The sequence below is a fragment of the Tenrec ecaudatus genome, chromosome 1, assembly GCF_050624435.1.
Source record: "Tenrec ecaudatus isolate mTenEca1 chromosome 1, mTenEca1.hap1, whole genome shotgun sequence".
Classification (NCBI taxonomy): Eukaryota; Metazoa; Chordata; class Mammalia; order Afrosoricida; family Tenrecidae; genus Tenrec; species Tenrec ecaudatus.
This window is the reverse complement of record NC_134530.1, coordinates 181,614,721-181,628,680: the sequence shown is the minus strand read 5'-3', so window position 1 is coordinate 181,628,680 and position 13,960 is coordinate 181,614,721. Positions and strand designations below refer to the sequence as shown.

At 41.4% G+C, this 13,960-nt stretch overlaps 1 protein-coding gene and 1 pseudogene across 1 annotated transcript in view; both read left to right on the top strand.

Annotated features, from left to right (window-relative positions):
• The window catches only part of NME7 (NME/NM23 family member 7), a 297,332-nt gene that overhangs the window by 99,293 nt on the left and 184,079 nt on the right, over positions 1 to 13,960 (top strand). The window lies entirely within an intron of this gene.
• On the top strand, positions 6,823 to 7,553 carry LOC142429347 (histone deacetylase complex subunit SAP18 pseudogene; annotated as a pseudogene).

The following is a 13,960-nucleotide window of genomic DNA, read 5'->3' as shown; positions in this document are numbered from 1 at the left end:
AGGAAACTGAACTCAAAATTTTCCATGAAATCAGGCTTATTGATTTGAAAGAGAACAGTGAGACCCTCAAGACTGACTCTTAGTTAATCTTCAGATCTGTAACTTAACTCACTCCATGCTGGAATATTCTAGCATGTAAGATTAAAAGAACAGCATTTAACCAAGGACAGAGAATTGGAAAGAAGCAGGAATGGCAACAGGACAGACTGGGAGGCAGTGGATGAGTTGACCCAAAATATAGACAAGTTGTTGTTGTTGACTGTAAAACTGATGATTTGCTCTGTAAACCTTTGCAATGGAAAATAGGGAAGAAAAAGATTACAGAAAAAAAAAGTTTATGGGAAAATGGAATTCAATATCATAGATTTTGTCCACAATTTTTTTTTAATGCTCTTGTATAGAATAAGCTCCTTGGTACCTGTGTGCTCATGAGGCTTTGATGGGATCAGGTATCAACGAACAAAAATCATATATCATACAGCATATCACATCATTGTGAATGGGGGGAGTGTGGAGACCCAAAGCCCATCTGTAGACAATTGGACATCCCCTTACAGAAGGGTCACGGGAGGAGATGAGCCAGTCAGGGTGTGGTATGGCAACAATGAAACATACAACTTTCCTCTAGTTCTTTAATGCTTCTTCTCCCCACCCCACCCCCACTATCATGAGCCCAATGCTACCTTACAAATCTGGCTAGACCAGAGGATGTACACTGGTACAGATAAGAACTGGAACACAGGGAATCCAGGACAGATAAACCCCTTAGGACCAATAATGAAAGTAGTGATAGCAAGAGGATAAGGGGAAGGTAGGAGAAAGGGGGAACCGGTCACAAGGATCTTCATATAACCCCCTCCCTGGGGGACAGACAACAGAAAAGTGGGTGAAGGGAGATGTCGGACAGTGTAAGACATGACAAAATAATAATTTGTAAATTATCAAGGGTTTGTGAGGGAGGGAGGGAGGGAGGGGCCGGGGAGGAGGGGAAAAAATGAACTGATACCAAGGGCTCAACTAAAAAGCAAATGTTTTGAGAATGATGATGACAACAAATGTACAAATGTGCTTGATAAGAGTTCTGCAAGCCCCCAATAAAATGATTTTAAAAAGAAAATATACGCTCCTTGGCTTCGAAATTGATTTCGGGTATACCGATTAGTGTATAGAGTATGGGTATAGAAATTGCAAAGGAAAATATCAAGATTCCAGGAACAATCTAAACACTAAACTACATTTTTACCACAAGAATTATATTTTTTAACTGTACACATATCCGTGCACATGTAATACATAGATATCTTTAGCTAAATATCAATTATGTTTAATTTTATTATTTTTTAAAAACATTTTATTAGGGGCTCATACAACTCTTATCACAATCCATACATATACATACATCAATTGTATAAAGCACATCTGTACATTCTTTGCCCTAATCATTTTCTTTTTTTTTCCTTTTTTTTACATTTTATTAGGGGCTCATACAACTCTTATCACAATCCATACATATACATACATTAATTGTATAAAGCACATCCATACATTCCCTGCCCCAATCATTCTCAAAGCATTTGCTCTCCACTTAAGCCTTTTGCATCAGGTCCTCTTTTTTTTTCCCCTCCCTCCCTTCTCCCCCCTCCCTCATGTGCCCTTGGTAATTTATACATTGTTATTTTGTTATATCTTGCCCTATCCAGAGTCTCCCTTCCCCCCCTTCTCTGCCGTCCATCTCCCAGGGAGGAGGTCACTTGTGGATCCTTGTAATCAGTTCCCCATTTCCAACCCACTCACCCTCCACTCTCCCAGCATCGCCCCTCACACCCTTGGTCCTGAAGGTATCATCCACCCTGGATTCCCTGTGCCTCCAGCCCCCATATGCACCAGTGTACAGCCTCTGCCTTATCCAGTCCTGCAAGGTAGAATTCGGATCATGGTAGTTGGGGGAAGGAAGCATCCAGGATCTAGGGGAAAGCTGTGTTCTTCATCAGTACTACCTCGCACCCTGACTGACCCATCTCCTCTCCTAAACCCCTCTATGAGGGGATCTCCAGTGGCCGACACTTGAGCCTTGGGTCTCTACTCTGCTCATCCCCCTTCATATGTATGTATATATATATATATATATATATATATATATATATATATATATATATATATATATGTGTGTGTGTGTGTGTGTGTGTGTGTGTGTGTGTGTGTGTGTGTATATATATACCATATTGAATTTTATTATTTTAAAAAACATTTTATTAGGGGCTCATGCACCTCTTACCACAATCCATACATTTACGTACATCAGTTATATAAAGCACATCTGTACATTCCTTGTCCTAATCATTCTCAAAGCATTTGCTGTCCACTTAAGCCCTTTGCATCAGGTCCTCTTTTTTCCCCCTCCCTCCCTGCTCCCCCTCCCTCATGAGCCCTTGATAATTTATAGATTATTATTTTTTCATATCTTTCCCTATCCGGCATCACCCTTCACCCCCTTCTCTGTTGTCCATCCCCCAGGGAGAAGCTCACTTGCAGATCTTGTAATCGGTTCCCCCTTTCTAACCCACTCACCCTCCACTCTCCCAGCATCGCCCCTCACACCCCTGGTCCTGAAGAATTATATTTTTTATGTAAAGGCTGTGACAAATGAAACTACTCTTGAACCTGTGAAAACTAGCACCCAATGGACTGCCTTGCTTCTCTGGGTCTTAAAAGTTTTCCACCTTTGATATGGTACAATCTTAACATTTTTCTATTTCTCGTAGTAGTGGAAAGTATTTTAGTTTTCCTTCTCTGACATATTTCCATCTTATACAGGTTTTGCTGTTATTTATTTTCTACCATGAAAACCAAATTTGCCATAACTTTGAAGAATACTATCTTTTTGTTAACAGTAGTTGGAAAATACGGTGTTTGTGATAGAAACAAAGCTATAGATAGATCACATGATAGAATTTTGCACGACCAACGACTTGTTTGTAGAATATACCTTTTGTTAACAACACAAACAGTATATACATGGATTTCTTCAAATGGAATACATGGAAATCAAATTGACTACCTATAAGGAAAGAAGCGATGGAGAAGCTCAATAACAGCAGCTACACCAGGCCAGTGGCTGACTGTGGAACAGACCATCAATAGCTCATATGTAAGTTCAGGATAAAGATGTAGAAAACGAAAACAATCCCATCCATGGGAGCTAAAATACGACCTTTGAGTCTATTCTAGCACATCTCAAGAGGAGAAATAAGAAAAAAGAGAGAGAGAAATGATAAAATGAACACTAATGATAGAAGACCTGTAAACTGTGGGAGGATATCGAGAACATCATTCATGAAGAAAGCAAAAGGTCATTCAAAAGACAAGAAAGAAAAGATCAGCATGGGTATTAGAAGAGACTCTGAAACTTGCTCTTACTCATAGAGTAGCTAAGGTACACGAAAGAAAATGATGTCAAAGAGCTGAACAGAAAATTTCAAAGGACAGTTTGAGAAAACCAAGTCATAGATTATAATGAAATGTGCAGAGAACTAGAGTTGAAAAACCAAAATGGAAGAACATACTCAGCATATCTTAAAATGAAAGAACTCAAGAAAAACGTCAAGCCTTGAGATATAATGCTGAAATATTCTTTGGGAAAAATATTGAATGATGCAGTAAGCATCCAAGGAAGATGGAGAGAACACCCAGTCAATGTACCAAAAAGCACTAGTTGACATTCTGCCTCTTCAGGAGGTATTTATGAGCAAGAACCAATAGTACTGAAGGAAGAAGAAATTCAAGCTGCACTGAAAGCATTCACTAAAAATAAGGCTCTAGAAAATTGATGGAATACCCATTGAATTGTTTCCATGAAGTACTGGAAGCACTTATTTGTCTATGCCAGGAAATTTGGAAGAAATTTGGGAGCTACTTGGGCAACCGGCTAAAAGAGAGCCTATACTTGTACCCATTTCAAAGAAAGGTGACTCAGTAGACTGCAACAAGTATAGAATTTTATCAGCGATATCACATGCAAGTACAATTTTGTCTTAAGATCATCCAACAATGGAGCATTACATTGACAGGGAGCTTCCAGAGGTTCCATCCAGATTAAGAAGAGAATGTGGGACAAGGGATCTCACTACTGATTTAAAATGACTCTTGGCTGAAAGCAGAAAGGACCATAAAGATGCTGACTTTTGTTTCATTGAGCAAGGCGTTCAGCTCGGGGGATCATAACAGACTGTGGATAGTCTTAAGAGGAAGGAAGAGCTTGTGCATGGCAGCTGTGTGAAGAACCAAGGAACTGTTCCATAGTTTAGAATCAGGAAAGATTTGTGTCGGGGTTGTATCCTCTTACCATGTGTTTTCTTTCTGGATGCTGAACAAATCCAAAACTGGATTGTTTGAAGAAGAATGCAGCATTAGGGCTGGGACCTTGCCGTGCATGTGACACACTTTGCTGTGAGTGAGGAGGACTTGAAGTCCTTGCTGATGAAGGGCACGCACTGAAGCCTTCGGCATGTATTGTAACTCAATGTCAGAAGGGCCCAAATCCTCACAACTGGACCAATAGGTAACGTCATGATAAGTGGAGGACAGATTGACTTTGCCAAGGATTTTGCCTTCCTTGGATCCATAATCCGTGTTCATGGAAGCTGCAGTCAAGAGATTAAAAGACCAGTTGCATTAGGCAAATCTGCACAAAACCTTTTTAAAGCATTTAAAAGCAAGGATGTGACTTTGAGGATTAAGGAGAGCCTGCCCCAAGCCATGGTCTTTTCAGGCACCTCATATGCATGTGGAAGTTAGACACTGAATAAGTAAGACTGAAGAATCGATGCACTGGACTTGTGTGTGGTGGTACTGCTGATGAATACTGAAAGCACCATGGACTGCCGACAGAAGAAACGATCTGTGTTGGAAGAAAGACAGCCAGCATGCTCCTTAGAGAAAGAACGACAAGATTTCATTTCATGTACTTTGGACATACTGTCAGGAGAAACCAGTCCTCAGAAAAGGACATAATGCTGATAAATTGGAGGGACAGCAAAAAGGAGAAAATGGACCCTAGAGAAAGTGGATTGACATAGTAGCTGCATCGATGGGTTCAAACCGAAGACCAGTTGTGAGAATGGCCCATGACTGGGTGGTGTTTCATTCTTCTGCACTCGGGACTGCAATGAGACAGACCCAACTTGAGGACACCTAAGTACAACAACACATCACGAACTCCACGGGGCAGAGCTTGTGTCCGCTTCCCTTCAGCACTGCATCCCCAGGGCCTCGCCTCATGCCTGACACAAAAAGCACAAAATTAAATGTTAGATGAATTTATGATAACATCAGTATATCAACATCATAGTGATGGTCTTATTATTATCTATACACAATCAAAAATTGATCACATCAACAGACAATCTTTACAGCATAAAGTTAGGTAACAGATGAGCTCTTCATGCATGTAATATAAATGCTGAGCACATTGATAAGAAAAAGATATTCCCAATGTTCTGCCCCACCTACCACAAAGAATATAATTACATTGTGAGGATCTAGCACTGGGTTCTTTAGTACTTACTATAAGGTTGTGAATGTACAATATATTGCCAAATACAGTTTCTTTCCATTTTTAGAGTTAGCAAACATAGTGACACTCATTTATACAAATAAGAAAAAGAAAAGAAATAGCTGTAATCTTACCTCTGAAATTAAACATTTTAAATAGCGTTAAATTGTTATTTGGATGAAAGTTTACAGCGTAAATCGGTTTTTCACTCAACAGTTTTTGAACTTTTTGCTTCAGCACGCCGATTGCCATCCCCACAATGGAACACCAGCACCTCCTCCTTGCGCTTACTGTTTTCGTTTAACCATCTTCTTCCTTCCTTCCTTCCTTCGGCATTTTATCCCCAGGTCAGTGCTGCCCCTCCGGTGCCATATGACTGATGGTTCTAAGGAGCATGTACTTCCTTTGTGTTATGTTTCACTGTATCGGCCTGTCGATTGTTCGGCTGAAAGCTGAGTGGGAGTGAGGGGCTATGAATTCAGTTCCAGGCTTCACGGATGCTTTTGTTCCGTTGTCTCGGGGATTCCACCAGTCTCAATTAGACTAATTGGATTGTATGATTTTGACATTTGGTTTGCGCTTTTCTTCCACTCTATCTAGGATTTCCGGTTGTTTTCCCTTTTAGAGCAGTCAGCAATAATAGCCGGGCACCATCTGGCTCCTCTGGTCTCAGGGTCCTGGAGGCTGGGTTTCAGGTGATCCATTAGCCTTATGCTCCCAATGTGTCCATGTGCCTTTGCTTTTCTCCACGCTTTGCTCCAGATAGGGAGAGGCTAATGGTTAGATCTTTAAATGAAACCTTTTGAGAGAATTGTCAGTTGTAAGAAATGATATAGAAAGATGCCATGCATTTTTTAACATACTTTTCTCTAATGGCAACATATTCAGAACTATCGCATACTACCATAACCAGGTTATTTACACTGATAAAATTAAGATGCAGAACATTTATGTCATCACAAGAACCTTATCATTCTTTCATAGTCACACCCAGTTCCCTCCCAACCCTTCCTTAACTGCTGAAATTTACTCATCTTTTTTCAATCTCTGTAATGGTGTTTAAGAATGTAATATAAAAAAAGAATAATATCAATGAAATCATATAATATGAGGTGACTTCCAAAAGTTCATGGAAAAATTCTATTATTTAATTCAATTTTCCATGAACTTTTTGATAGACCCTCAGTATGTAACTTTATAGAATACATTATTTTGGAGGGTAACAGATTATTTCAGTTTGCTGTATAGATCAAGAGTGAGACTGGGTTCTCATGCTCCTGGCGGAGGAGGTTGGAGTTCAGAACGAGCATCTTGGGCCTGAGGAGGAAGTCGCGCGTCACCCAAGAGGAAATTAAGAAGGAGCAGGAGAAGTCGATCGACCCGGAGAAGACGTGCCCGCTGCTGCTGCTGCTGCTGCTGCTGCTGCTGCTGCTGCTGCTGCTGCTGCTGCTGCTGCTGCTGCTGCTGCTGCTGCTGCTGCTGCTGCTGCTGCTGCTGCTGCTGCTGCTGCTGCTGCTCTCACCATCAATAACAGCCGCCACCATGGAATGGACGAGTTCTCCCGCGGAAACGTGCCGTCCAGCGAGCTGCAGATGTACACTTGGATGAATTCACCCTTGAAGGAACTGACAAGTTTAGTAAAGGAAGCTTACCCAGAAGCTAGAAAGAAGGGCACGCACTTCAATTTTGCGATTGTTTTTACAGATCTGAAGAGACCTGGCTATCGAGTCAAGGAAATTAGCAGCACTGTGTCAGGCAGGAAGGGGAACTAAGATTCCATGACCCTTCACTCACAGAAGTTCCAAATAGGGGATTATCTGGACATAGCAATCACCCCTCCCAACCGGGCGCCCCCTCCCTCTGGGCGCATGAGGCCGTATTAAAGTGTGCCGGCTGTGTTTTGAATGTATTTTCCAGTCAGTTATGTAAAGTAAACCTAACTCTCTGCCTCCTTCGATTATTGCCATTAAGCCTTTAAACTTTGAACAACTTGTCATGCTTCTATCTGTTTAGGTTAGATTTGGCCGTGTTCTGGGATGACTATTGATTCAAAGTCCATATTGTTTCAAGCTCTCCTGTAAAATAGGAAGAAAAGTACTCTTCGCATTGTGTAAAACTGCATTGTGAAATAAATGTGTTTAATTGAGAAAAAAAGTTGCTTTTGTGTTGCTGAGTAGAAGTGCAGGTGTGGACTCATCTCACGGTGTAACCAGTGAAGGACACCTGTGCTAACACGTGTCCAGTGTGGGACTGTCACTGCCACAATGTTTATGTGTAGGTTTGACTTTGGCATTAGCTTCAACCTCCTTCAGATGTCTTGGCTGCACAATGTTTCTTATGAAAGAGGAGAACAGAAAATTTTTGCATTGTAACAGGTTGGCTAAAAATTGGTCATGCTAATTTTGTGAGCGGAGCTACAAAATCATCTGAATTCAACCTAGCCCATTTAAGATGATCCCTGGCGCTGATATTACTGACTACCAGCACTGAACGCTGCTGTGTGCTGCTTGCTTTGAATGGTCCCTGTAAGGACTCAGCTCATCTCATAGCAACAGGATGGGCTTAGTGCCATCCCCTTTTCACTGATGAGGAGAGGGACTAAGACCATAAAGAGCTAAGTATTTCCTGTAGGTCACATCTGTAAGGGAAGGGATGGGTCTGGGATTTGAACCCAGGAAATCTGTGAAGATCTATTATCTTAGCTGCTAAGTTGTGCTACCCCTGGAATATTTGGAGGAAATATCTTGCTATTTGTTCTCTAAGGTCTCATTAAATTTTAGCGCAAAACAAAAATGAACTGTAAAATGTTTTTCTCCAAGCAGCAGCTGTGAGGCACACAAGGACACTTGCACTCCATCCAGTCATGAACAGTGTCCTTTCCCGTAGGCTTTCATGGACCCGATCTTAGCCACTGACTTAATCTTTCATCGTGGGCAGAATATATAACGCTGTATGTCTGTGTTCTCTCTCTCTCTGGATGGCTGACTTGTCTTATGAGGGTGCGTGGGCACACAAAATCTTGGATTTATAGTACACCCGCCACCAGAATATGGATGGAGCCTTTCCTTCTTCTGCTTTGTCGCACTGTAACTTCTCCGTATCTTATTCTGCTTTTTTTTTCTTATCTCACATCCAAGCCAGCTTGGTTGTAATATTTTTTCTGATATATTTATTGCTTTAGAGAGTCACGTTTCTTAAGCTTTATTGGCAACATAGAGCAAAACTTTTCGGGTTTTTAATTTTTTTCCTACAGTAAACCTATTCCAAAGATACACATTTCTCTTGCATTCCTATGTCATATTTTATTTCCCTGAAATTACTGTGCCTTTTTTTATAGACCTTAGCTTGGGGAAGGAATGCCTGGCTGGTGCAAATGGTTACACGCTCGACTACTAACTGCAAAGTTTGTGGCGTGAGCCTACCCAGGGTGCCTCCTAAGAAAGCCTTGGCAGTGTGCTCCCCAATGGTCACAGTCATGGAAACTCTGGAGCACAGTTCTGCTGTGAAATACAGGCGCTTATAACGAGTCAGAATTGACTTGAGGGCAATTTGAGGACACCTCCTACAATTGGGATTCACTGAGAGAATTAAACCCTGGTGCCTGAAAGCACAGGTGGCAACTATGTTCCCTAAAGGGCTAGCTAGGGCGTTTCCTGGGCTCTGTGGCTCATCCGGTCTGTGCTGTAGCTATCCTGCTTCCACTCTGTTCTAGTACCACCATAGTAGCCAAAGTCAACATGTAGACAAATGGGCATGGCTGTGTGTTCCAGTCAAACCACTCATCAAAACAGGTGGCAGACTGGATTTGGCCCATAAACCTTAGTTTGCAAATCCTTGCTGTAAAGCATCTGTTGAATGGGAGACAGTTTCTCACTGTCCTTTGCATCTGGAAAAGTACTAGTTACATACTGTCTGTGGGTACATTGAGAACACAATCATTCAAATCCTTCTCGGTGGCTCAGTTGGAGATCTCCCGCTGAGAAAGCTCTAGGAGAGGCCTTCTGAAGCCAGAAACTCTCCATCCCTGCCTCTTTGCCTGCAGAATGAATTGAAGCACCCAGCTCCTGGACAAAGAGCTAGGCACTGTTGATAATCTTCCTCTCTACAGAATGCACTGTGGGAGGGTCCATCCCTTCTTGGCAGGAAAAGAAAAAACTACTCGTTTTCAGCTATGAACTTTGAATCCCAATTCGACTCTTAAGTATTGCCAATGCGATGGATGTCCCTGCCTTTCCGTCTGAGTATCCCTCCTCACAGGGATGATGATAGGTAGCAAAGACAAATCAAGACTAATCTGTTAACAGTGATTTACTTACACTGACCAGATGCAATGAATTCTCACACACGTGCGCGCTTTTAATCAAATGTATGTAGTTGAATATATTTAAAACCAAAACCAAAGATCAGCTTTCTGGTTTCCACTTCAGATTCCAGCTGGGTTTTCATAGTTTTGTCTTGGTGCCATCTGGGCACCAGCCTCTGGGGCTCTCATACTGTTGCTGCCTCCATATTCCTGCATGGAACCATACATGATTGGTTCATCACTGTACCCGCACTGTGCTTACTGTACTGTACTTACCATTTGTGTGACCTGGGCTACCTTGTCTGGCACCTGTATATCCATGCTAGGTCTTAACCCTGATACTAGGTGCTTTCCCTTTAAGTGGTATAAGCCATGCTATGTTCTCAGATTTGAACTAGACAAAAAAAAAAAAAAAAAAGCTACCACCAACAAAAAACCCAGACTCTTTCTTTTTTATAAATACCAGTTATTATACTGCTTGTTTTACTCGGTTACCTTGTGATTTTATCTCATTTGGTACAAACCTGTTTTTAGTTAAGTGATTAGGTCAACTATTATTAAAACTACTATTTGACCTTGAATGTCCCATTCTACGTATTCTCCTGCCAATTTCACCTCGTATATTTCCCAACCATGGTCAACTTGTTAATTTTATAGACAGAAGACAGGATCTTCTCCAAATCATAGTTTTCTATTGATCATTTGTCTCTTATCTAACCCCCCCCACCTGGATAATTACTTGGTGTTTACAGTTCTTCTTTTATCCAAATCTGTACACATGTGAATAACACATCTTTTAGAATGAAGTTTTTATTATTGTTTCCACCCTTCCTATCAGAACCTTCCCTTCCCAGGGTGCAATGTATCACTTCCTTTATAAATGAGGTGGTTTAATGAAGTCATAGTGGTGAAAGCAATAGGAATTCTAACTTGAGCTTCCTAAGATTGTCTCACTTAATCAGACTCCTGGAAGAAAGGCAGAGTGGGATGACTGTAGAAACTTGGTCCACATTCCCATTCTTTCTGGCTCTCATCTTTGTTCCTCTTGCCTGTCAGCTTCATGCTCTTAAATGAGCTATTTCCTAGCACCAGGGAGAAAGGAAAGAAGACTTGGTGGCCACATGGGGTAGGCATTGGGCTACTAATCAAAAGGCGGGAGGTTCAAACCCACCATCTGCTTTATGGGAGGAAGAAGTGTCTGCTCCCAGAAAAATATAGTCTTGGAAACTTTATAGGTCTCTGAGTTAGAATTGACTTGCTGGCAGTGGGTTTGGTTTTGGGGTAAAGGAGGGCAGCTTAGTGGAAAAAGTGTTCCTTCTGCCCCCTAGTTCTGTAATATATATTTATATGATTTCCTAAGTAAGGATTCTGATAAGTTTGTGCCGATTACTATGTGTGTTCAATCCTATAAAGCTGGTTACTGTGATTGGCCTGTTTAGGTCAGGCGACTTTGGTCATCAGTTCACATCGTTTCCTAATGAAATGGCTCGTGGGACCAAATAGCAGAGAATGGGAGTGGGGAAGAAGTACCAAATAAGCACAATGAAGTGTTCTGAAATTCCCATTCTTCTCAAGGTTGTCCACAGTTTATTATGGCTCACACAGTCGAATGCCTTTGCATAGTCAATGAAACACAAGTAAAGATCCTTCTGGTACGCTCTGCTTTGAGCCAAGATCCATCTGACGTCAGCAAGGACATCCTTTGTTCCACATCCTCTTCTGAATCCAGCCTGAACCTCTGGCAGGTCCCAGGACTCCTTAGTCCAGATACAAGGCATAAGGATATGAACTAAATTACTGGGAGTGGAAATGTACAGATGATTTGGCATTCAAAAACCATAGGAGGTTGTCTTCATGGGTTCATAATCACACCACTGAAAGCAAATTAGCTGTGCAAGCACCAGCCATATAAAGCAAGCAGTCTGCTTTGTTTAGCCCGTTTGAACTTCGTTCTGCATGGCATGGGGTTTCTTTTTTCATACATGTGCTTCATTTATGTAGTGCTTTTCATTTGTTCTGACCACTTTCTAGCACACAGTTAGGGACGTGTGGTTGTTGACACTTTGTTTCGTCCAGCCACAGCTGACATCCTCTGGCTGCCAGGGAGAAGGCGAATCTGTCTCCACACTAGCCCGAGGTGGATTGCAACAGATGTCAGACATGCTTCCACCTTTCAGTCTCTCTTCACCTGGTCTAACACCAACGGTTCCTCCACAGTATTCTGCTTCTTTGCTGGGTTTGATGATCCATCATAATGGCCATGCAGGATTCATAGACAATAGTCAAGATCAGGGGGGTTTATTAGGGAAGATAACAGGTTACCACAAGCCAGAATCAGAAGAATTAAACATACAGTCGTTGGACCCTAGCAATACCTTTCTTCAGCCAGCAGCCAAGTCTCTCTTCCAGCCTCAGCATCTCAGCCACATAGTCACTGGGCCTCTGCCGCCATGATAGGAAGCCAGCGTCCTGCTCCGCCTCAGTCTTAAAGTCTCAGCGCTGCGCCTCTGTTCTCTCGGTCTCTTTGCCTTAGGGTCTGGTCTCTGCTTGGCTCCTTAGCGCTGTCTCAGTTTCTGTGCCAGAGCCGCTGTTGCCTCTGGTCTTGGCTTCTGCCACTTCATGCAGAGATCTTGAACATACTCCCCTTCTTCCTGGAGGGCCCTAGGTTTCTGCCTTTCCCTGCTTTGGAGTTGGCTTATCCTTACATCCAGGGGAGGGGCAACTGAAAAGGACCAACCCCCTATTTTATTGTTATACACCTCTACTTGCATTAATAAAATGCAAGATTTTGTTGACATATTCTGATCCCTTAGGGGTTTTTTTCATCCATTTGAAATACTTCCTTTTTAATAGAATTTTTGTTTATCAGCATATCTATACAAGTATTGATATCTACTATTTTACTATTTGTTTTCAATTTTCCCTCTGGTTTTGATTTTATATTTTTTCTTAGATTTTTGTTAGTTTTTTTTAACTGCAGCATGTGATAGGATCATGTAGAACTGCTAAAATAATGATTTCTGCCGATTTATAAATTAACTGTAAACCAAACTATAAAAATGATAAAATTTGAATTAACAACATAAATGTAACAAAAGATGCCAATAAGAATTATATAGTAAAGACTGCTATGGTAGGTGTGACTCTGTTCTAATGCGAAGACTCGATAACCAACCACTTTCTCTCTTTGAAATCGTTATATCTGCAGCCCACTGTGATATCATTTGATCTTTGCTTGGTACAAATACATCATTTGAGAAATAGAACCATTTCTGTGATTTTTCTCCTTCCTCTGCTGGCCACAATTAAAATAGCACTACTATTTAAATATGCAGAAATATGCAAGCAGTCCCCATGTTATGATGTCACTATAACCCTTAATTATGAACCAATCTGTGTAAAACCTATAATATTAAAATTTTGAGGTACAGTGATTTGTAATAAGAAAGGAGAACATCAAAACATTACTTTTTTTATCCATTGTCATTAAATCTATTCCAGCTCATGGAGCCCCTGTACTGTAGAGGGGAGGGCTTCTATGGCTATAAACCTTTATGGAAGGAAGCAAGCGTCCTCACCTGTCCCCTGAGGTACAACTAGTGAGTTTAAACTACTGGCCTTGAGGTCAGCAGTCCATGCTTACCTGATATTGCCACCAGGGCTCCTTATTAATTGTTATTCTTACTGTTTTATTATGTTAGAGATATTTGAGTGCATCAGGAAATGTTGAGTTTTTAAATGCATTTACTATTACATTTGACTAACTGACATCAGGCTTAAACTCTATACCTGATTGTTGGATGGAATGTGCAGATTTTACTTAAAGACAGATTTAGGAACAACCCATTTTTAATCTGGGGATTGCCTGTACTAAATGCACATTCAGGTGTTGATACTGCTTGGTCATTTAGGGTCACTAGGTGAGCATAGAGAAGCCCTGTGTAGCTATTGGGTAAGAGTTGGACTACTGTGGCTGACACTTCAAACACACCAGCCCCTCTATGGGAGAAAGGTGAGAGGCTATCTGCTCCCACAAAGATTTACCGCCCCAGAAATCCTTCATTGGGTTGATGTAAGTTGGAATTGGCGCAATGGCAATGGGATTG